Genomic DNA, 21,306 nt, shown 5'->3' on the forward strand with positions numbered 1-21,306 from the left:
TTCTATAGCCGCGACCCCTCCCCCCCCGCCGCCGCCACAAACCCTAACCCGGGTGGCGTTGGCCTCGCCTCCGCCGGAGCTCCTCCGACCAGCGGCCTCGCGCGCGGCCTCTTCATGCCGCCGCGGATGACCTTGGCGGCGGGTGGCGTCGCGCCGGCGCCGGCCCGAGCCGCCGCCCCCTCCTCCTCAAAGCTCTCCAATGCGGCGCGGCCAAAGAAGGGCAAGACATCGGCGAAGAAAAACAAGGCGGCAGACGGCTCCGGCACCTCCAAGGCGAGGAGGAAGAAGCTTGCGGGGCGTGCGACGGGCGCGGCGGCTGCCGAAGCGCCGGCAAGCTCACTCGTTGAGCCGGCGGCCGACGCGCACAATATGTTCGACGAAATGCCTCCAAGGTAAAAAAATTCTAATTTTCAATTTTTTGTTATTTTTTGAATGCATTCGTCACATATAGATAGCTTATTTGCATTGTGCAAAAAAATTGTAGTCTCAATGATGATGCATACATGTCAACGATGGGTGTTGGCTCCAACAATTCGCATTGGTCTCAAAACAATGACATGCATTTTGAAGACCATGAGTTCGAGGTGGACGAAGAGGGTGAGGGCATTGTCGACGCACCGAAAGGAAGAGCGGGCAATTTCACCAACGCCGATGACATCTTACTATGCAATACTTGGTTGCAAGTGTCGAGGGATCCATCCGTTGAAGGTGATCAAAGTAGAGATGCTTATTGGAACCGGATGAGGGAGCACTTTGATGCTTGCAACGTGAGTGGAATTGACCGCTCCAACCGATCACTTAGGTCCTGGGGGGCGACAATCAACTCGGATTGTCAAAGGTGGGCGGCCTGTCAAAAGGCGGTTGACAAGTTGTACCCAAGTGGCACAAATGAGGACGATAGAGTAAGTGCCATTTCATCTTACATGTTGGTGCTAACTTGCTTTGTTTTCATGTAGTACAACATTGCGCAAAACTTGTTCAAAAAAAGGAGAGGAAAACCAAGAAGGGGAAGATCAAGAAAGGAAGGGTATTTACTTTGCCTCATTGCTATGAAGTGTTGAAGGATGATGAGAAATGGAAGAAGTGTGAAGATTTGGATGATTTGCATTTGAGCGAAAAACGGAAGCGAACAATTAAGTTGGATGATGATGATGATGATGATGCGGATGATGCATCAAGTGATGACGGCAAGATAAGCCCCACACCCAGCTCGGTTTCATACTCGAAGCCAAAGCGACCGGATGGGTGCAAGCAGACAAAACTGAAAAGAAGAAGAGGAAAGGAGACGATGAGTTCAAAAATGCTATGGAAGCTATTGTGAAGGCAAGAAAAGAAGTCAACGAGGTGAGGAAAATGGCAAGGACCCAAGATGCCGTGGCCGAGGAGAGGAGGGTGGCGACCGAGGAGAGGAAGGTGGCTTTGGAGAAGAGGAAGGTGAGCAATGAGGAGCGAACTAGGTTGTTGGAATGGGAGAAGCACTTGTTCTTTTTGGACACAACTAACCTCAATGCGGCACAAAAGGAGTATGTCAATCTTACCCAAGAAGAAGTCTTGATCCAAAAAATAGCCATGGTTCGTGCAATGGGTGGCGGTGGCCTCGGCGCCATGGGTGGCGGTGGCCTCGGCGCCATGGGTGGCATGGGTGGCTTCGGAGGTACCGTGGGCGGTTTAGATGCAATGGGAGGCATGCCTGGCTTTGGAGCACCCCCCGACGCTATGGCCACCATGGGAGGCATGAGTTTTGCTTCTCTCATGAGAGGCATGGGTGCACCTCCGGCCGTCATGGGCGGAATGTCTTTCGATGTGCCTCCTCACACACATTCCCATGAAGATGCCATTGAAAATCTTGCCAACACCGTCGGAGCTTCACGTGATGCGGTGCGCGATGAGGAGAGGGAGAAAGATTCATCTTCGGAGGCGGAAAAATCGTCTTCCGAAGATGAGGACGAGGACGAAGACGAGGACGAGGACGAGGAATGATGTGTCTTTCATTTGTGTATTGAACTTGATTTGCATTTTGAACTTGGTTGGATGAACTTATGGGCATGATTTTAAATTTGTGGACATGAACTTCGTCAACTTGTTTGTGTAAAAAATTTATTGTGTTGGAAAATGTTTATCATTTTGTGTTGAAAATGCCATATGCAATGCATCGACGAGTTGCGCACTACATTTTTACGCGTTACTGAAACGGCGCGTGCTGTATTTTAGCGCGGCTGCTGCAGCCAGCGCTGCGCCGCGTCAAACCAGACGATGCATGCGTGACATATCTGTTTTTTGCGACCGGCGCCTGTTGGAGATGCTCTTAGTTGGGTCCCAGCCGGGCCATTGTGGATGCAGCTGATGATGCTGACCCGAGTGACGGTGCTAGGCCACGCGACTAGCCCGTGCCCGGTGCCCCCACCACGCAATGGCAAATTCTCGGTCGAACTGCGTCCTTGCTGGCGTGTCACGTTCCACTTCATCTGTGATGACTTGTCAGCGCCTGAAGAAGACCGTCTTTGGTGGGCATGACGCGGCGGTTTGGTGGGTCAACTGAAAATGCCAGTCAGCAGCAGCTCGCCATGTGGACGTGGTGTTTGACGTGTCAGGGTGGCGGCGGCGGGGCGAAAAGTCTCTGCTCCGACTCGATCTGAAAACCGAAAAGATGGTCAACTTTCATGCCGCGAACTTGCAATAACGAACTTGTGCGGCGTCGTCTTCGTAAGAGTGCCCATATGATTGCCCTCTGAAGTCAAAGTTCAAAAGTTAGTGCCCCTGTTGAAAAGTCTCAAGGAAAGAGCTACCCATAGTAGTAGGAGGATCATGCCTAGAACAGGATGTTAGGGCATCTCCAACCGCGCATCCAAAAAGGCCCTGCAGGCGTGTTTTCGTCCGCCGGCGTCAAAAAATCGGCTCAGTCGCGCCTCCAAGAACCCAGTTTTCGCCGGCTCAGGCCAAAATTGGCGCCGGCGGACCCAACCCGAACCCGGCGCGCTGGGGGTCGCTCGGAGGCGCCAGGCGAATCGTTTTTGGCGCGAAGAGCCGCGGGCCCGCCGCGTCAGCGACTCTACTCTCTTCTCGCCCCTTCGTCGTCCTCATCACCTCGTTTCCCGCGGCGAATCAATGCCAAAGCTGCCGCGCGCTGCCGCGCCAGTCAGCCTCCATTGATGCCTCACGGGCGGCGCAATGAAGGCTGGGCGACGCGTCCCTCGGCCGCCACGCAATCACGCCACGGTAACGCGCCGGCCAAGCCTACCACGCGGCGTCTCCGCCTATAAAAGCCGACTGCAAGCGCGCCAGAGAGACTTACCCCGATCATCCACCGACGACACGCTCATTTGTCCCCCTTTCCTCCTCTCGCCGTCACCAGTTGAGAAAGCATGGCCGAGCGTTTTCCAGGCGACGGCGCGGTGGCGAACGGATTCGGGCACCGTCATCTGCACGAGGACGAGGCTCGCCTCCTTTTCGAGGCCGAGTACCCGGTCCCGCCGGACATGCGGGTGCCCGGGGCGTGGAGGATCAGCGCCGGCGGCGTGCCGGTGCCCCCGATACCCACCGGCGTGGCGCGGCGTGCGGAGATCACACGCATCCGCTCGTCCCTGCCGCGTGCGGCGAGGGAGGGGCCCCGGTACGTCCCCGCCAGCCCAATCTGGGAGCCGTACTTCCGCCGCCGGCACGGCGAGCAGCTCGAGGCCACCAACGGCGTCGTGCCCTCCAGCAGGTTCAACGCCGCCGGCCGGCGTCGGTGGTGAGGCATGCCCGGGCGCACGTTTGAGTCCGTCCTCGAGTACATCAAGGGCGGGAACACGCCGCACCTCGAGTACCCCGCTCCCCCGTCCTTCTCACGCCGCCGCCGGGGAAGCTCCTGGACGCCGAGGCGCATGGAGACCGGGGTGTCCTCCTCCTCGTCCGGCGGCTCTCCCTGCCTCCACCTCCGCCCCGTCAAGCCGGAGCCCCAGGACACGCCTATCAGCGCGCGTACCCGCAGCTCCGGCGGCTCTCCCTGCCTCCACCTCCGCCCCGTCAAGCCGGAGCCCCAGGACACGCCTGTCAGCGCGCGCACCCGCAGCTCCGGCGCCCTCGTCGAGCCCAAGGTGGAGTCCAGCCTCCCCCCGGAGTACGAGGAGATAGCCCGGCGCGGCTTCTCCGACGAGGACGCCATGCAGTGGTCGCGCGACGACTACCTGCACGAGGAGATGATCCGGCAGCGCTGGGCCCTGGAGGAGATCGCCACCCGCAAATGTGGGCGCGAGGACGAGGACAGTGTCGTCGTCCTCGATAGCGACAACGACGACGCCCCCGGACCGTCCAACCCGCCGCGCCAATCGGGGGAGGGATGCAGCAGGGACGGCGGAGGCGTAGGCGGGGGCGACGACGACGACGGTGACTACACGCGGTTCTACAGCCTTCTCGGCATGTAGAACAGCCTGGGCGGGCGGCGAGGGAGACAGCGGGGGTAGCCCGCGGTAGTTTTTTCTTTTCTTTTTTATAAAATATGTTTAAATTTGAACGAACTCGCCCGTGTTTGCGTTGTGTTTGTGCCGAATTTAAACATTTTAAAAACCCGTGGGGGGCCGCGACTGGGGGGCATCACGCCCCCAGTGCACGGTGTTGGGGAACGTAGCATAAATTCAAAATTTTCCTACGTGTCACCAAGATCTATCTATGGAGTCATCTAGCAACGAGGGAGGAGTGGATCTACATACCCTTGTAGATCGCGCGCGGAAGCGTTCAAGAGAACGGGGTTGATGGAGTCGTACTCGTCGTGATCCAAATCACCGATGATCCTAGTGCCGAACGGACGGCACCTCCGCGTTCAACACACGTACAGCCCGGTGACGTCTCCCATGCCTTGATCCAGCAAGGAGAGAGGGAGAGGTTGAGGAAGACTCCATCCAGCAGCAGCACAACGGCGTGGTGGTGGTGGAGGAGTGTGGCAATCCTGCAGGGCTTCGCCAAGCACCACGGGATATGAGAAGAAAGAGAGGGAGGGCTGCACCAACGAGAGAGATCAAATCGCGTATGATGGGCAGCCCCTAGGCCTTACTATATATAGGGGAGAGGGAGGAGGGTGCGCCCCCTCTAGGGTTCCCACCCCTAGGGGGGGCGGCAGCCCTAGATGGGAAAGGGGAGGCGGCCAAGAGGGGGAGAGGGGGGGCGCCCCCTAGGGTGGGCCTTAGGCCCATCTGAGCCTAGGGTTTCCCCCTTCTCCTCCTTTGCTGCGCCTTGGGCCTTATGGGAGGCACACCAGCCCACTCAGGGGCTGGTCCCTCACCACTCTTGGCCCATGCAAACCTCCGGGGTTGGTGGCCCCACTTGGTGGACCCCCGGGACCCTCCCGGTGGTCCCGGTACGTTACCGATAAAACCCGAAACCTTTCCGGTGACCAAAATAGGACTTCCCATATATAAATCTTTACCTCCGGACCATTCCGGAGCTCCTCGTGACGTCCGGGATCTCATCCGGGACTCCGAAAACCATTCGGTAACCACATACAAACTTCCTTTATAACCCTAGCGTCATCGAACCTTAAGTGTGTAGACCCTACGGGTTCGGGAGACATGCAGACATGACCGAGACGTTCTCCGGTCAATAACCAACAGCGGGATCTGGATACCCATGTTGGCTCCCATATATTCCACGATGATCTCATCGGATGAACCACGATGTCAAGGACTTAATCAATCCCGTATACAATTCCCTTTGTCTATCGGTACGATACTTGCCCGAGATTCGATCGTCGGTATCCCGATACCTTGTTCAATCTCGTTACTGGCAAGTTTCTTTACTCGTTCCGTAACACATCATCCCGTGATCAACTCCTTGATCACATTGTGCACATTATGATGATGTCCTATCGAGTGGGCCTAGAGATACCTCTCCGTCACACGGAGTGACAAATCCCAGTCTCGGTTCATGCCAACCCAACAGACACTTTTGGAGATACCTGTCACATCCCTAGCTTCTGGTTTGCTCTGAGCTAGCTAGTCATGTGTGCATCATGTTTAAATTCTGAAATTTGAACTGAGGGAAATTGGAAGCCTCAAAACCCTAAATAAAAGAGGGGCAAGAAACCCTAAAATTGCAATCAGTAAATCCAAAATGCCCTAGAAATAGCTCTGACAATTTTGGCAAGAGTTATAAATCAAACCAAAATTTTGGGACATTTCTAAGGAATTATTAGGCTCTGATTTTAAATCAATATTTTATTTGAATTTGGAGTTATATTCATAATATATAATGAATATATTTTCAAATGACCTGAGATATTTTTTGTATATGTGGAGAAGTCCATTAAGTGACTTGAAAATATCCAGGGGAGTTTTGGCACTGTTTTCAAATTCTGTTTGAATTAAAATTCAGTGCCAATTAAATAAAACAGAACAAAAATAGAAAACAGAAAGAGGGAGAGAAACCTTACCTAGCGCTCACCTGGTAGCCCACCTGGCCCAGCAGCACGGCCCAGCCCATCTCCACCTCCCCCCCTGTCGCCTTCCTCCTCGCGCCAGTAGGCGCAGGCGCGTGGCCGGAGCGCGCGGGCACACGCCCAGGCCACCTCCTGCCTCTCTGCCTGTCTCCCCGTCGCCCTGAGGATGCCACGCACCCCCCTGGACCGCTCTCACTCTCCCCGTTCCTTCTTCTCTCTTCTCTGGCTCTCTCACTCGCGCGACCGAGAACCGCCGTCGCCGCCGCTCGTCGCAGTCGTAGCCACCACCGTCGTTCCACCCCACCAGAGTGACCAAAGGCTCCGCCTCGACGCCCCCAACCTCTCCATGGAGCTACGCAACGCCGGGAGCCCTGCATCGCCGCCCACGCCGTCTTCCCCATCTCCGGCCGCCCGAGATCGCCGGCGCCCGCTCGCCACCTCCGACGTCTCCCCCGAGCCGCTGGGCCCTCCAATCGACCCCCTGTAAGCCCCGCCATCGTTCCCTCCTACCCCCGTTCTCTTTTGCTCGCTCTGGCCGCTGATTCCATCAAGGCCGAAACCCACCGCCGCACGAGCTCGACGCCGGCGTCACTCCGGTGACCATCTGGTCGCGCACCAGCGTCCAACGAACTCGAGGCTGCACACAGAGCATGGCTAGCGCGTTAGTTGGTTCGTTTGCGCGCTGCAACACCAAACCCGCAACTCATCCGAACGCCGGCCGCCTCCCAAACGCTCGCCGGCATCGTTCCCGGCCACCGCACGCTCAACCACCCGCACCGCTGGACGCGGAGCACTCCAAGCTCTCCGTAGAGCCTAGTCGCGCACCAATTCGTCGTCGAACGGCGATTTCCGAAGCTCGCCGCCGTGTACTGTGGTCACCGGCGACTCATCGCCGGCGTATCTGACGTGGCGTTGCCATTAGCGGCTAATCCTCCCCTAATTAGCACCCTAACAGACACAGACAGTGGGCCCCGTAGCGGGTCAAAGCCGAGTCAATGCGGGATTAGCCCCTGTGTCGCTGACGTGTGGACCCCGCATGTCAGATTTGACCTGGACCTGGTCGTTGACTCGCTGACGTCATGCTGGCGTCAGGCTGACGCAGTTAAATCATTTTCTGGATTTATTATTATTCAGAAAATTCCAAAAAATGCCTAAAACTTCTAAAATTCATAGAAATTCAACCGTAGCTCCAAATTAAATAATTTATATATGAAAAATTATCAGAAAAATTCAAGGAATCCATCTGTACCATTTTCATGCATGTTAGAACAACTTATCACTACTGTTTAGGACAAATGAAGTGAATGACATTTAAATAACCACATATGGAGTTTGAATTTGAATCTTGGATTCAAACCAACTTCATTTAATCTGGTTTTAGGTGCATTAGCCCAAAACACATTCATATTGCCATGTCATAGCATGCATCATATTGTGCATTGCATTGATTGTGTTTCTTCTGTGTTTGCCGGTGTTGTTCCCCCCTCGGTAGACGTTGTATCGACGATGTGATCGTTGACACTGATGAAGACTCAATGCTATCTTCAAAAGTGCCAGGCAAGCAAAACCCCCTTGTTCATTCCGATACAATCCTACTCTCTCGCTCCTGCTCTCTTTTACTGCATTAGGACAACAACGACTTATTTGATACTTGCTGCGGTAGCTGAACCCTTTATCCTTTGCATGACCTGTCATTGCCACAGTAAATAGATGAAACCCACTAGCATGAGTAGGAGTTGTTTGAGCCCTGATGTGCCTACTCATTCATGCTTGTTTGTCATGCCTGCTACTGCTTAGAGTTGAGTCAGGTCTGATTCATCGGGGATGAATCAGAGGCGTGTGAACATGTCCTACTATGTGTGAGCTAAGTGTGTGAACACGATTTGGTAAAGGTAGCGGTGAGAGGCCATGTAGGAGTACATGGTGGGTTGTCTCATTGCAGCCGTCCTCAGGAACTGAGTTCTGTGTTTGTGATCCATGAACAGTTACTACCACACATTGGGTTCCGGTAACTCGACCCCTCTCGACTTATTAATCAACATGATCTCTGTCCAGGAGTTGCAACTAGTTTCTGGTGTTTGTAGGTAGTGTTAGTAGTCTACCAAGTGGCACCCGGTACAGGTGGGCTTGGGACAGACTAGGCACAGTGGCATGGTGTACCAAGTGGCACCCGGATGGTGGGCTTGGGAACCCTGCTCACATCGTTTGGGGCCGTGAGCGACACCCCGGCCGGATCTCCTTGCGGATGGAACCCGAATAGGCGATAAACCTGGACTAGAGACTTGTTCGGTTAGTCAGGTCGTGGCCGACTCCCTCGCCCGGCTTCCGCTTGAAGGTTGCCGAGGTACAAGACGTGTACAGGGCGGTAAGTGGCGAAAGCGTGTGTGAAGAAGTACACCCCTGCAGGGTTAACATCATCTATTCGAATAGCCGGATTCCTCGGATATGGAAACTTGGACCCCTTGCATAGTTCATAGACAAGTGAAAGTGGATACTCTAAAATACGCAAGATAAGCGTGAGTGCTATGGATGGCGTTCTCGTAGGGAGACGGGAGCGGATCCATAGTGGTGTATTGATATGGTGAATATGTGGACTCGTGTGCGCCACCTCAAAAGAGTTACTTGCAGTCGTAGTTCAGGATAGCCACCGAGTCAAAGCTGGCTTGCTGCAGTTAAACCCCACCATCCCCTTTGTTGATACTGATGCATATGTAGATAGTTCTGATGTAAGTCTTGCTGGGTACATTTGTACTCACGTTTGCCTATTTTATGTTTTTGCAGAGAGACTTCAGTCTCACTAGTAATTTCGCGTGGTCTTCGACGTTTAGCTTGTTACCTCAGCTACGATCTTGTGCCCTCGGCAGGATCTGGTAGATAGTCAGGCTTCTCAGCCTTTTTCATTTATAGTTGTCTGTACTCAGACATGTTAAGCTTCCGCATGTGCTTTGACTTGTATGCTCTGATTGTTGGGTCATGAGACTCATGTTTGTAATATCTCGCTCCTCGGAGCCTAATGAATAAATTACCTGAGTCGTAGAGTCATGTTGTGATGCCATGTTGTATTTGCACATATCGAGCATATTGTGTGTATGTTATTGAAATGCTTGATATGTGTGGGATCTGACCATCTAGTTGTTTATCTTTAGTAGCCTCTCTTACCGGGAAATGTCTCCTAGTGTTTCCACTGAGCCATGGTAGCTTGCTACTGCTCCGGAACACTTAGGCTGGCTGGCATGTGTCCTTCTTCGTTCCTGTGTCTGTCCCTTCGGGGAAATGTCACGCGATGAATACCGGAGTCCTGTTAGCCCGCTACTGCCCGGTTCACCGGAGTCCTGCTAGCCCAGTGCTACAGCCTGGGTTCACTCGCTGATGACCGACACGTTCGATGCTGGGTCATGGATGCCTGTCCCTGTAAGTTTGTGCCACTTTGGGTTTACGACTAGCCATGTCAGCCCGGGCTCCTTATCATATGGATGCTAGCGACACGGTCATATACGTGTGCCAAAAGGCGCAAACGGTCCCGGGCAAAGGTAAGGCGACACCCGTGGGAATACCGTGCGTGAGGCCGCAAAGTGATATGAGGTGTTACATGCTAGATCGATGTGGCATTGAGTCGGGGTTCTGACAGCGTTGGTATCAGAGCTTGACTGCCTGTAGGATTACCAAGCCAAACTGGTCGGAGTTGAGTCTAGAAACTCTTTAGTTATATAAGGGAATTGATTGTGGGATGGAACGTAAGGCTCTTTTTACTCCTTATATCTTATGCCCTTCTGATCTGAGTCATCTTATCTTTCCTACGGGGATTAAGAACTAGGCTATCTCTTCTTTCTATCAGGATCACGTGTTACTAATCCGTAGACTTATAAGATTGTTGGATTAAGCCTCAGTTCAGTTTCTACCTCCGTATGTTAATTGTTGATCTCGAAACCTTGATATTGTGCTTCTGAGTGGTTATGCCACCATTTTTGTGAATGTCTCAAATCTTTTCTGAGCATTTACAGCCGTTATGCTGTCCGAGTCATCCCAGGTTTCTAAATAGTCTGATGCATTTGCAAATCCTTTCTTTCCGTTTCCGATGTACCTTTGGTCAGATTAATCACACAAATCAGTGAGTTGAGGTACTTTATTGCCTTGACATATATGTTGGAGCTAGTATTATGACCCTAGGTGTCTTAGGGGATCATCTAGTAATTTAGCCATGATTTGTGTTCCCAATGTGATGATTCTGGCCTTTATTCTCGAAAGCATCCCGTGATGCTACTTAGTAGTAGGTATTCTATCCCTGGGTTTTGAACCCGAGATTCACCCTACTTGCTTCATGTTGATAGTTTTGCTCGTTCCTTTAGGTTATTAGTAACCTTTGCATTAGTCCTCGATGTTCGTGGTATTCCTTTCTTCCAAATACTATGAACCGCTTATGGCAGATGTTCCTCGCTGATCGAAAGATCACAATCAGAGTGCTCTCGATGGGTTCTCGATTCTACATTGTGACTCTGCCAGTTCTACCTTTCTGCATGGGTTATCCGGAAGAAATATGTGGAATTCGTTCGACATGCTAAACCATGCATCCACAACTCAGAAAATTGTATGTTCCTTTGAGTTGTCCCTCTTTAGTTGTCTTCTGACCCTCGTCTATCAATTGATAGTCAAGAGTATGTGTGCTTTCGTTCATCGATGCCTATTACTCTTGTGGTCTGTCAAGCCATTCTATTCCGGAATGACTAGGAGAAACAAACTCCAGTACCTCATCCATATCTAGGATTGGGTCAAAGCAATTGTGCTCCGCAGATCAAAATGCCAGCCCAGCTTTTGATTCTGTTCTACCCTGAAGTATTACCGTCTTTATGTCAGGATTTTCATGAGGATTGCACCGGCTTTTGTGAATTCTTGACATAGTGATACTTCTCGCCATCCTTTTTCATTCCTCGGTTCCGTGTTGTTGCAGCCGGAGTGCCGACAAGTGAATCATGGTGTGTGAAATCAATACTCCCAGCAACCTCGTTGCTTGGTAGCTAAAGGATAATAATTTCATTCTTAGCGTGTGGGGTTTTGAATCATCCTTCTAAGACTGATCGTGCTACCTAGTCCTTATTTTGGTGCACCCTTTGATTGATGAGTTAGGATCTTGTCAAGTCCTCACTCATTTGATCATATCGTCTTGCCCTCAAAAGCGAGATTGTTCTCGAGCTTAGTAACATATCGATGGTTCGTGATTTCCGAAGATCTTCTCGGAAGTATTACCAGGTTGTCACCTGACCGCTATGTTGAGCTCGTGATCAAGTTGGTTTCTTGTGAACCACCTTCTCTCCAAGAATCGGTGTTAGATATCCCTGAGCTAGTTGGTTAAGCTAAACGACAACTTGGAGGGTTGGAAGATAAAAGCTTGCCTGACTTAGTTCGTTCCAAAGGGATATTATTGTGTAGTGTGTGTTGAAGAAAGATGATATCTTCATCGATTGGTCCCTGTGATCAGTTGCTGGACCTATTGTCTTATCAATCCTTTGATTTGAGTGTGGGCTATCGTCAAATCAAGTTAGAACCAACGATGTTCATAATGTTGTCTTACTCGTGGTTGATCCCTCGAGCATACACCATTATATCTTTTGGTTCTGACCAAGGCTATCACCGTGTTCACACGATGGTGGAAGTCCAGTGATATGGAAATTCCGATGAGTTGTTGTTGAGCCCATTGACAACATTCTTATCTCCTCCATGATGTTTTTGAACATTAAGTTAGTGTTGGAAACTTTTGAAAGCATTTTCTTCATGCTAGCTCATGAAGTACTTGTTTGATGAAAGGAGTGACTTCCTTTGATTCACGTGCATTTTGATGTAAGTTACCGTCGTGAATTCGAGAAAGTTTGTTTTTGCTCCTTTGGAATCATCCCAAGTCGGTCATGCACGTGCGAAGAATTCTGTGGTCTGTTAGACTGATCATCTTCATTCCATATGTATATCCTAGCACACCAAGCCACTGATTGACTCGTTCAAGGAAAAGAAGTCTATGCTTGGGATCTAATCCATGGACTTGCGTAAAGACTTCGATATCCTCGATGATGGCTCCCAACCAGAACTCGGTAGTGTTTTATTGTAAGACTACCATGTGGGCATGCTTGTCTGGAACAACGTGTTCACATGTTTGTAGCAGAACCAGCTCATGTTTTGGAGCTTGCTATCATAGTTCATTTCCTGAGAATCTCGCAACGTCATCTCGTCGATTTGTGTTGCAAACTTTCATTTTTCTTCCTAGACTCGATGAGTCTGGAATATCCTGACACCAACCAGATCTGAGTCTCAGGCAGATATGATGGTTGGAATATTTCCCAAGAACTATAATATTGGTCCCTCGATAACCGGTAAAGTGGATGTCGTGGCCAACACACCCAGCCGGAAGACCTATTATTGTAGTATCTTGTTTGAGGAAGTTGGCCACCTCCCCATAAGGATTCCGTAGGATTTACCTCCGTAACTGTTCCTTATGGATTCTATTGCTCCCGAAGTCCGACCTTTACTTGATGTTCTAGTTATCAAACCATATCTATGAATGGGTTACACTAGCACGTCAAGGAGAACATTAGAAGCGGAGTGCTAAATGTCTCTCGGTCGATCATCCAGATTTTGTTTCCTTGGCCTCGCTAGGGTGAAATCTGAGTTGATGTTATCTTCCTATGCATCTGCACCGTCCATCGTTGTTCATCATGGTGGTATGTTGTGTTGCCAGGATCCTTGACACGGATGTTGGTAAAACCTTGATGAATATGGAAATGCTCAAGTTCTTGAGAGCACGCACAAGCGCTAGGTGTTATCATCGGCACTAACTGGGTTTGCTCTCAGTTTCCTCGGCAATGCTATGATCTTTTCAAACAGTGAATTCACTCTCTATTGTTGGGTTCTTCCCCAGTTACCAGAATCATTCCCAGCATTTGCATTTTGTTCCTAGCTTGCACCGCCAATGTGCCATTCTACCATGGGTCTCTTCCATTTCCGGTGATAAGCAAATTCATCCATTACGTTGTCTTCAACAAGGTAATCCACATCATCCAAGTCCGAGTATGCCATTCTACCGACCCCCTCCAAACGATTGGTCGAGAATTGCCTTAAATTGGTATAAAGAGTTTCAATGATCTTTGAATCAAAAGTAATTCTTTTTGCCACTTAAGGGGATATATCTACGAGTCACATCCCTAAGGTGCCCCGTTGTGCTATCATGGCAACTAAAATCCTCGCTACGTTGACAATCGATTACCACCTTCTTAAGTGTGGAATTGTTGTCCACCTAGTGAACCTTCGTCATCCGTTTCTTTCCACCCCTCTTGATGTGTATCTCGTGTCTCAACCCGAGAGATGGTCTTATGCCTCATTCCGTGAGTTGTTCGATCTTTGAGAAGATCGACCCTTCTAGAGTCTCCTTCTTCCCTCCATGTCATGTTGACAGGATTTTTCAAGGCAAGACTTCAAGACAATGATGGTGAATGAATCAACGTTCAACTGAAGTGCACCTTGGATCGTGAAGATTATACTAGTCTGCGTTACCCTTCACCTTACCCTACGCTTGAATCTCGAGACGAGATTCTTGTTTAGTGGGGGTGAGTTGTCACATCCCTAGCTTCTGGTTTGCTCTGAGCTAGCTAGTCATGTGTGCATCATGTTTAAATTCTGAAATTTGAACTGAGGGAAATTGGAAGCCTCAAAACCCTAAATAAAAGAGGGGCAAGAAACCCTAAAATTGCAATCAGTAAATCCAAAATGCCCTAGAAATAGCTCTGACAATTTTGGCAAGAGTTATAAATCAAACCAAAATTTTGGGACATTTCTAAGGAATTATTGGGCTCTGATTTTAAATCAATATTTTATTTGAATTTGGAGTTATATTCATAATATATAATGAATATATTTTCAAATGACCTGAGATATTTTTTGTATATGTGGAGAAGTCCATTAAGTGACTTAAAAATATCCAGGGGAGTTTTGGCACTGTTTTCAAATTCTGTTTGAATTAAAATTCAGTGCCAATTAAATAAAACGGAACAAAAATAGAAAACAGAAAGAGGGAGAGAAACCTTACCTAGCGCTCACCTGGTAGCCCACCTGGCCCAGCAGCACGGCCCAGCCCATCTCCACCTCCCCCCCTGTCGCCTTCCTCCTCGCGCCAGTAGGCGCAGGCGCGTGGCCGGAGCGCGCGGGCACACGCCCAGGCCACCTCCTGCCTCTCTGCCTGTCTCCCAGTCGCCCTGAGGATGCCACGCACCCCCCTGGACCGCTCTCACTCTCCCCGTTCCTTCTTCTCTCTTCTCTGGCTCTCTCACTCGCGCGACCGAGAACCGCCGTCGCCGCCGCTCGTCGCAGTCGTAGCCACCACCGTCGTTCCACCCCACCAGAGTGACCAAAGGCTCCGCCTCGACGCCCCCAACCTCTCCATGGAGCTACGCAACGCCGGGAGCCCTGCATCGCCGCCCACGCCGTCTTCCCCATCTCCGGCCGCCCGAGATCGCCGACGCCCGCTCGCCACCTCCGACGTCTCCCTCGAGCCGCTGGGCCCTCCAATCGACCCCCTGTAAGCCCCGCCATCGTTCCCCCCTACCCCCGTTCTCTTTTGCTCACTCTAGCCGCTGATTCCATCAAGGCCGAAACCCACCGCCGCACGAGCTCGACGCCGGCGTCACTCCGGTGACCATCTGGTCGCGCACCAGCGTCCAACGAACTCGAGGTTGCACACAGAGCATGGCTAGCGCGTTAGTTGGTTCGTTTGCGCGCTGCAACACCAAACCCGCAACTCATCCGAACGCCGGCCGCCGCCCAAACGCTCGCCGGCGTCATTCCCGGCCACCGCACGCTCAACCACCCGCACCGCTGGACGCGGAGCACTCCAAGCTCTTCGTAGAGCCTAGTCGCGCACCAAATCGTCGCCGAACGGCGATTTCCGAAGCTCGCCGCCGTGTACTGTGGTCATCGGCGATTCATCGCCGGCGTATCTGACGTGGCGTTGCCATTAGCGGCTAATCCCCCCCTAATTAGCACCCTAACAGACACTGACAGTGGGCCTCGTAGCGGGTCAAAGCCGAGTCAATGCGGGATTAGCCCCTGTGTCGCTGACGTGTGGACCCCGCATGTCAGATTTGACCTGGACCTGGTCGTTGACTCGCTGACGTCATGCTGGCGTCAGGCTGACGCAGTTAAATCATTTTCTGGATTTATTATTATTCAGAAAATTCCAGAAAATGCCTAAAACTTCTAAAATTCATAGAAATTCAACCGTAGCTCCAAATTAAATAATTTATATATGAAAAATTATCAGAAAAATTCAAGGAATCCATCTGTACCATTTTCATGCATGTTAGAACAACTTATCACTACTGTTTAGGACAAATGAAGTGAATGACATTTAAATAACCACATATGGAGTTTGAATTTGAATCTTGGATTCAAACCAACTTCATTTAATCTGGTTTTAGGTGCATTAGCCCAAAACACATTCATATTGCCATGTCATAGCATGCATCATATTGTGCATTGCATTGATTGTGTTTCTTCTGTGTTTGCCGGTGTTGTTCCCCCCTCGGTAGACGTTGTATCGACGATGTGATCGTTGACACTGATGAAGACTCAATGCTATCTTCAAAAGTGCCAGGCAAGCAAAACCCCCTTGTTCATTCCGATACAATCCTACTCTCTCGCTCCTGCTCTCTTTTACTGCATTAGGACAACAACGACTTATTTGATACTTGCTGCGGTAGCTGAACCCTTTATCCTTTGCATGACCTGTCATTGCCACAGTAAATAGATGAAACCCACTAGCATGAGTAGGAGTTGTTTGAGCCCTGATGTGCCTACTCATTCATGCTTGTTTGTCATGCCTGCTACTGCTTAGAGTTGAGTCAGGTCTGATTCATCGGGGATGAATCAGAGGCGTGTGAACATGTCCTACTATGGGTGAGCTAAGTGTGTGAACACGATTTGGTAAAGGTAGCGGTGAGAGGCCATGTAGGAGTACATGGTGGGTTGTCTCATTGCAGCCGTCCTCAGGAACTGAGTTCTGTGTTTGTGATCCATGATCAGTTACTACCACACATTGGGCTCCGGGCGCTCCAAGCTCTCTCGACTTATTAATCAACTTGATCTCTGTCCAGGAGTTGCAACTAGTTTCTGGTGTTTGTAGGTAGTGTTAGTAGTCTACCAAGTGGCACCCGGTACAGGTGGGCTTGGGACAGACTAGGCACAGTGGCACGGTGTACCAAGTGGCACCCGGTTGGTGGGCTTGGGAACCCTGCTCACATCGTTTGGGGCCGTGAGCGACACCCCGGCCGGATCTCCTTGCGGATGGAACCCGAATAGGCGATAAACCTGGACTAGAGACTTGTTCGGTTAGTCAGGTCGTGGCCGACTCCCTCGCCCGGCTTCCGCTTGAAGGTTGCCGAGGTACAAGACGTGTACAGGGCGGTAAGTGGCGAAAGCGTGTGTGAAGAAGTACACCCCTGCAGGGTTAACATCATCTATTCGAATAGCCGGATTCCTCGGATATGGAAACTTGGACCCCTTGCATAGTTCATAGACAAGTGAAAGTGGATACTCTAAAATACGCAAGATAAGCGTGAGTGCTATGGATGGCGTTCTCGTAGGGAGACGGGAGCGGATCCATAGTGGTGTATTGATATGGTGAATATGTGGACTCGTGTGCGCCACCTCAAAAGAGTTACTTGCAGTCGTAGTTCAGGATAGCCACCGAGTCAAAGCTGGCTTGCTGCAGTTAAACCCCACCATCCCCTTTGTTGATACTGATGCATATGTAGATAGTTCTGATGTAAGTCTTGCTGGGTACATTTGTACTCACGTTTGCCTATTTTATGTTTTTGCAGAGAGACTTCAGTCTCACTAGTAATTCCGCGTGGTCTTCGACGTTTAGCTTGTTACCTCAGCTACGATCTTGTGCCCTCGGCAGGATCTGGTAGATAGTCAGGCTTCTCAGCCTTTTTCATTTATAGTTGTCTGTACTCAGACATGTTAAGCTTCCGCATGTGCTTTGACTTGTATGCTCTGATTGTTGGGTCATGAGACTCATGTTTGTAATATCTCGCTCCTCGGAGCCTAATGAATAAATTACTTGAGTCGTAGAGTCATGTTGTGATGCCATGTTGTATTTGCACATATCGAGCATATTGTGTGTATGTTATTGAAATGCTTGATATGTGTGGGATCTGACCATCTAGTTGTTTATCTTTAGTAGCCTCTCTTACCGGGAAATGTCTCCTAGTGTTTCCACTGAGCCATGGTAGCTTGCTACTGCTCCGGAACACTTAGGCTGGCCGGCATGTGTCCTTCTTCGTTCCTGTGTCTGTCCCTTCGGGGAAATGTCACGCGATGAATACCGGAGTCCTGTTAGCCCGCTACAGCCCGGTTCACCGGAGTCCTGCTAGCCCAGTGCTACAGCCTGGGTTCACTCGCTGATGACCGACACGTTCGATGCTGGGTCATGGATGCCTGTCCCTGTAAGTTTGTGCCACTTTGGGTTTATGACTAGCCATGTCAGCCCGGGCTCCTTATCATATGGATGCTAGCGACACGGTCATATACGTGTGCCAAAAGGCGCAAACGGTCCCGGGCAAAGGTAAGGCGACACCCGTGGGAATACCGTGCGTGAGGCCGCAAAGTGATATGAGGTGTTACATGCTAGATCGATGTGGCATTGAGTCGGGGTTCTGACAATACCCGTAGTGCACCTTTATAGTCACCCAGTTACGTTGTGACGTTTGGCACACCCAAAGTATTCCTACGGTATCCGGGAGTTGCACAATCTCATAGTCTAAGGAAATGATACTTGACATTAGAAAAGCTTTAGCATACGAACTACACGATCTAGTGCTATGCTTAGGATTGGGTCTTGTCCATCACATCATTCTCCTAATGATGTGATCCCGTTATCAATGACATCCAATGTCCATGGTCAGGAAACCGTAACCATCTATTGATCAACGAGCTAGTCAACTAGAGGCTTACTAGGGACATGGTGTTGTCTATGTATCCACACATGTATCTGAGTTTCCTATCAATACAATTCTAGCATGGATAATAAACGATTATCATGAACAAGGAAAATATAATAATAACTAATTTATTATTGCCTCTAGGGCATATTTCCAACAGTCTCCCACTTGCACTAGAGTCAATAATCCAGTTCACATCGATATGTGATTAACACTCAAGGTCACATCCCCATGTGACTAACACCCAAGAGTTGTGGGTTTTGATCATGTTATGCTTGTGAGAGAGGTTATAGTCAACGGGTCTGAACCTTTCAGATCCGTGTGTGCTTTACAAATCTCTATGTCATCTCCTAGATGCAGCTACTACACTCTATTTGGAGCTATTCCAAATAACTGTTCTACTATACGAATCCAGTTTACTACTCAGAATAATCTGGATTAGTGTCAAAGTTTGCATCGGCGTAGCCCTTTATGACGAACTCTTTTACCACCTCCATAATCGAGAAAATTCCTTAGTCCACTAGTTACTAAGGATAACTTTGACCGCTGTCCTGTGATCCATTCTTGGATCACTCTTGTACCCCTTGACTGACTCATGGCAAGGCACACTTCAGGTGTGGTATACAGCATAGCATACTGTAGAGCCTATGTCTTAAGCATAGGGGACGACCTTCGTCCTTTCTCTCTATTCTGCCGTGGTCGAGCTTTAAGTCTTAACTTCATACCTTACAACTCAAGCAAGAACTCCTTCTTTGACTGGTCCAACTTGAACACCTTCAAGATTATATCAAGGTATGTGCTCATTTGAAAGTACCATTAAGCGTTTTGATCGATCCTTATAGATCTTGATGCTCAATGTTCAAGTAGCTTAATCCAGGCTTTCCATTGAAAAACACTTTCTAAATAACCCTATATGCTTTCCAGAAATTCTACGTCATTTCTGATCTACGATATGTCAACAACATATATTCATCAGAAATTCTATAGTGCTCCCACTTACTTCTTTGGAAATACAAGTTTCTCGTAAACTTTGTATACACCCAAAATCTTTGATCATCTCATCAAAGCATACATTCCAACTCCGAGATGCTTACTCCAGTCCTCAGAAGGATTGCTGGGGCTTTGCATACTTATTAGCATCTTTCAGGATTGACAAAACCTTCCGGTTGTATCACATACAACCTTTCCTCAAGAAAATGTCGAGGAAACAATGCTTTGACATCCTATCTGCAAGCTTTCATAAATAATGCAGTAGTTGCTAATATAATTCCAACAGACTCTTAGCATCGCTACGAGTGAGAAAGTCTCACCGTAGTCAACTCCTTGAACTTGTCGGGAAACTTCTTAACGACAAGTCGAGCTTTCTTAATGGTGACATTTACCATCATTGTTCGTCTTCCTTTTAAAATCCATCTGTACTCAACAGCCTTACGACCATCGAGCTGTTCTGCCAAAGTCTATACTTTGTTTTCATACATGGATCCTCTCTCGGATTTTATGGCCTCGAGCCATTTATCGGAATCCAGGCCCACCATCGCTTCTCCATAGCTCGTAGGTTCATTGTTGTCCAGCAACATGACTTCCAAGACAGGATTACGTACCATTCTGAAGTAGTATGCATCCTTGTCGTCCTACGAGGTTTGGGAGTGACTTGATCCGAAGTCTCATGATCAATATCATAAGCTTCCACTTCAATTGGTGTAGGTGCCACAAGAACAACTCTTTGTGCCCTACTATACACTAGTTGAAGTGACGGTTCAATAACCTCATCAAGTCTCCCCATTCTCCCACTCAATTCTTTCGAGAGAAACTTTTCCTCGAGAAAGGACCCGATTCTAGAAACAATCCCTTATCGCTTTCGGATCTGAGACAGGAGGTATACCCAACTGTTTTGGGTGTCCTATGAAGATGCATTTATCCGCTTTGGCTTCGAGCTTATCAGCCTGAAACCTTTTTCACATAAGCGTCGTAGCCCCAAACTTTTAAGAAATGACATCTTAGGTTTCTCTAAACCATAGTTCATATAGTGTCATCTCATCGGAATTACGTGGTGCCCTATTTAAAGTAAATGTGGTTGTCTCTAATGCCTAACCCATAAACTATTGTGGTAATTCGATAAGAGACATTAAGGTATGCATCATATCCAATAGGGTGCAGTTATGATGTTCGGACACACCATCACACTATGGTGTTCCAGGCTGTATTAGTTGTGAAACAATTTCCACAATGTCTTAATTCTGTGCCAAACTCGTAATTCAGATATTCATCTCTATGATCATATCATAGATATTTTATCCTCTTGTCACGACGATCTTTCAACTTCACCCTGAAATTACTTGAACCTTTCAATAATTCAGACTCATGATTTATCAAGTAAATGTACTCAACATCTACTCAAATCATCTGTGAAGTAAGAACATAACGATATCCACTACACGCCTCAGCACTCATTGGACTGCACACATCAAAATGTATTTCTTCCAACAAGTTGCTTTCTAGTTCCATTTTACTGAAAACGAGGCTTTCAGTCATCTTGCCCATGTGGTATGATTTGCATGTCTCAAGTGATTCAAAATCAAGTGAGTCCAAACGGTCCATTTGCATGGAGTTTCTTCATGCATATACACCAATAGACATGGTCCGCATGTCTCAAACTTTTCAAAAACGAGTGAGCCCAAAGATCCATCAACATGGAGCTTCTTCATGCGTTTTATACCGATATGACTTACGTGGCAGTGCCACAAGTAGGTGGTACTATCATTACTATCTTATATCTTTTGGCATGAACATGTGTATCACTACGATCGAGATTCAATAAACCATTCATTTTAGGTGCAAGACCATTGAAGGTATTATTCAAATAAACAGAGTAACCATTATTCTCCTTAAATGAATAACCGTATTGCGATAGACATAATC

The sequence above is a fragment of the Triticum dicoccoides genome, chromosome 1A (assembly GCF_002162155.2).
Source record: "Triticum dicoccoides isolate Atlit2015 ecotype Zavitan chromosome 1A, WEW_v2.0, whole genome shotgun sequence".
Lineage (NCBI taxonomy): Eukaryota > Viridiplantae > Streptophyta > Magnoliopsida > Poales > Poaceae > Triticum > Triticum dicoccoides.